Source organism: Dipodomys merriami, unplaced genomic scaffold, assembly GCF_024711535.1.
Source record: "Dipodomys merriami isolate MVZ:Mamm:240054 unplaced genomic scaffold, mDipMer1.0.p SCAF_289, whole genome shotgun sequence".
Taxonomy (NCBI): domain Eukaryota; kingdom Metazoa; phylum Chordata; class Mammalia; order Rodentia; family Heteromyidae; genus Dipodomys; species Dipodomys merriami.
The window spans coordinates 1,318,587-1,322,678 of record NW_027204370.1 but is presented as its reverse complement, the minus strand read 5'-3'; the positions used below and the strand labels follow the sequence as shown (position 1 = coordinate 1,322,678).

Here is a 4,092-nt window from a genome sequence, read left to right as displayed (position 1 = left end):
AAGATTTGTTTGTATACATCTATAATGATTTCTGCAGAGTTTGTGATTTTTAAATCAGAAATCATTTTTAACTTATCTGTTGAAATGAGTAGTACAGAAACTAAAGATATTTCTGGTGCTTGTCTGAAAAAAAGTATATTTTAAAATAATCTGTATTTTGTTTGTATAATATCCATAATCTATTTCATTCTCTCTTAGATATAATACTTTGAATTCTACATTGTTTTATAATATATAGGTTCATTATTAAATGTGTTATTTCAGATAGCATTCCATATAGAAACAGTTTAACATTTCTTTTTTTCCTAGGTCCTTATACTATGTTATTTCTTTGGGAAAAATTGACAACGTTATCTAATTTCAAACGTTTTGTAAAGATTATGCTATATAAAGGCCTTTCTAAGGTGAGGATTTAATACACTGATGTCAAACTAACTTTTAGTTCAATTAATTACATGTATTGTTACATTTGTATTTTTGTAATCATTTTTAATAACTGTTTTTCATTTCTGGCATCTGAAGAATGACAAATATGGCATACTTCACAAATTTTCATATCATCCTTGTGCAAGTGCCATGTTAATCTTTATATTGTTGTAATTTGGGTAAACGTGCTGCTGAAGCATGTAGTATCCTGTAAATTTATGTAGTTAATGATGCAGTCTTTATAAAGGCATATATGCTTGGTTGACTGTTTGTAACCAGGAAAACTTATTGTTCCTAAAATGCTATTGATCTTACTTCTCTAAAATTCTGTGTATATTGTAAAACTTATATTGTTTGCTCGATTGCTCAGATTTGCAATTTTTTTCAATGACTATTTTAAGTCTTTTTCATTTAAATTTGATCATACTTTGAAGCCTTTATAGCTAGGTCCAAAGGTGATGGCTTTTCAAGTAATTATTTATCAACTGAGATAGCTTTGTGGAGCTAATGGATTCAAAATAAGCCTTGCTTAAGAGCTACATCTAAACTTCTGCAGCTTAAAATTTCCTAAATGAGGTCTTACTGGCACAAATGTCTACCTGACCCTTTACTCTTCTTCCATGTAGCAACAGACCAACCAGAATATCTTACCCTGACAGCATAGATTTCCTTATTGGAACAAAACTAATCTTAGTTAATAGGGATCATAGAGAGATGAACAGTTAAGACAGAATCGTTTATACTAGAAGGTATTTTATCAAAATATAATTGTTTGTTATACCTAACATTTCAAAAGTAGCTAAAGCCAAGAAGGTGAAAAAAAATTCATATGCATGATTACCTAATGTCCTGGCCAGTCTACTATCCAACCAGGCAGGAATTTACACTACTGCCTTTTTTTCACGAAATATTTTCATAGGTACAAGAGAAGTCTATATGTTTCTCCTCGATATTAGGCCTTAAATTGGTAATGTTTTAATCACAGTGTTTCCTCTTGCTTCTAGGCTGTAAATCTACAAATGGTAAAGCTTTAGGTCCAACTCTACCAAACACTGAGGTAGAAATAATAGAATAATACTTTAAAACAGAGTTACCTTTGATACCCTAACCACAATAGAACATTGCAAAACATGTGCCTTTTTCTTATATTATATATAGTTATATATTTTATATTTATACGTGCTGATATTTTATTTCACACAGTGAAGCTTACTATAATTAACTGATAATTTGACAAATAAATAGATATATATTACAATAAATAGATTGGAATATAAATAATTAGGTTTAGAATATATATTAATATATGAACAGTATCAATGCAATGTCTTCGGTATAAACATTCTAAGTGTTCTTGGTCTTCAGAATTCATTTTGTTAAAAAAAATTGTTATTTTCCTCTAATTTATAAGGGAATTTACACTCCTGCTCTGTTTATTATTTTAACTCACTGGTTCCAAAATGTTTTTCTCCATATTTCTGAAGCATTCCTACTGATTATACCCAAATTTTGCTGACATGATGTCTAAAACTTATTATTCTTCTGCAGGACACATGGGTACTAGGATGTCAGGTTTCAGTTATCCGCATCATCAAGTAACAAGGGCAAGACTTCTCACCTAGGCCCATGCAATGTGCCAACGGAAAGTAATAAAAATCCATCTCAATTCTTACGACACTGGAATTAGCAGTAAGCAAATGTGAAATGCAAGGCAACTTAAAATGAAAGATGAGATCACAAAATCTGAAAGAAAGTACAGTAATACAAACTTTCAATTTACAAAGGACCAGCACATATGAGTGAACAAGATCACAAATGTCACAAATTATTTTTAATACCTCTCTCCTAATAATTACTGAAAGATTTCAGTCCAGCATAAGTAGGCCAAAAAATAGTTCCTAGAACGATAGATCCATAATTGTTCTACCAAGGCTAGGAAAACTTGACTTACAGGTCAAATATAATTCACAAAAACATTAATTGAGAAGATCGTTAATGCTTCAAAATACTGGTAATTCAGGAAAACTTGGTTCTGCCGTATAAAAATGTTATCATTCACTAACAAATGATAACCTATATTTAATCTCCTGAAAACAGATTCCTTTTCAAATAATCTTTTAAAATCACATTCACCAAAATAACAATTGACAAGTCGATGATAATTAGTGACATTGCAAACTTTTCAAGTTTAGGGTGCAAGTTACAAAAGAGTTGATTTATTTACCCATCACTAATGCCAAACAGGTTCAACCATTCATTAAAGTGTAGAAATAGTACCACCCAACATTTATGTTGTTCAGTAGGTGTCTTCCAGGAATGTGTTAAATAGAACACCCTCCCATAATTCAAACCCAAAAACTAGCTAATAAAGTAAATTTCATCACTTAATAAGGTACATTTTAAAAAGTCACAAATAGTTGCCTGATCACATGTTGTTTTATGTTTTTCCTATCTTTTTAACATAGTAAGAAATAGGACTTAAAGTCATGAATATGGGTACTCATCAGAGATGTGACAAACATAAAATCTGTCTTCTGTTTCTATCATATTCCTTTATAGTAGTAAATCATAGTTTTCTTCTTTTTCCAAAACTTATAGGTAGTAGAAAATATGATCCCATGTAAAATAAAATAATCACAAGCCCTATTACAACGCCATTTATAAAATTTGTTAGTTAGGAATATATTCTAAGCCATTTTTAATCTTTCTTGTTGACTAAAGATTAATCTTCCAAATGGATGAGAATAAAATCATGTCTAGGGGCTTCAAGTCTCCAGTCTTGCAAATTGTTATTGCAGATGAATGAATTATGGAAATATATACTGACATCAGTTCAAGTATAAGCAGGATTGAAACTCCATGGAATGTATATAAACCTTTCAAAGTATTAACAGAGAGTTTAACAGAATGACTATCAGGAAGTTGAAACCAGAGAGGAAAGCCATAGAATGAATAAAAAATGGAACAAGGGACAAGTACAGCTAGAATACTCAATGTAGATATGTGATAAAGGAAGTCGTAAATCTGAATTAAATCTTGGAGAAGAGGTTGGTTGAGAATGATAGAAGGAGTCACTCTGATCCAAGAGCACTGGGAAATTTGATGGACATATTTATTGTAATACATGTGCACAACCTTTTGAGATTTAGTTAAAAAACACAACAAAAAACAAAAACACACAAAAATCACAACTAAACAGCAATCTCTAGAGAGGATGAATGGACCTCTCAAAATTTTAAATAGTTAATGAAGGGTAGTCTTGGGAAAAGCAAACAAAGTTGTTCAAAGTGGGCAGTTTGGGGTAGCAGAGAATTTTGAACAGATTTAAATAGATTGTCCAAGGTTAATAATCACCAACATCTGCTGCAAATATTTTCTTCTGTGCGTTCTCTTTGTCTGCAATGAATACTCCAGTCCTCAGCCACACTTGATAGCTTGTGAAGATAGAATGGAAGAAACAAGATCAAGAACACATTACTCCACTGGAGACAGAAGAGTCCTCTATTTTTTCTCTCATCTCTCTTCAGTACTCTTTCTTCATACTTTTAAGTCAAGTGATTTTGAACTATATCTTTCATTCTTTGTTCTGGCAAAGTAATTAACCAAACTAATTTACAAAATATTATTTGCCATTTTTTTCTACCATGCTGTTTACTTATCCAAGAG

The 4,092-nt window shown here is 31.0% G+C and overlaps 1 pseudogene; it reads right to left on the bottom strand.

Moving 5' to 3' along the window:
• Positions 1-526: 526 nt before the first annotated feature.
• Positions 527-626, bottom strand: LOC138838707 (U6 spliceosomal RNA; annotated as a pseudogene).
• Between the last annotated feature and the right edge of the window lie 3,466 nt (positions 627-4,092).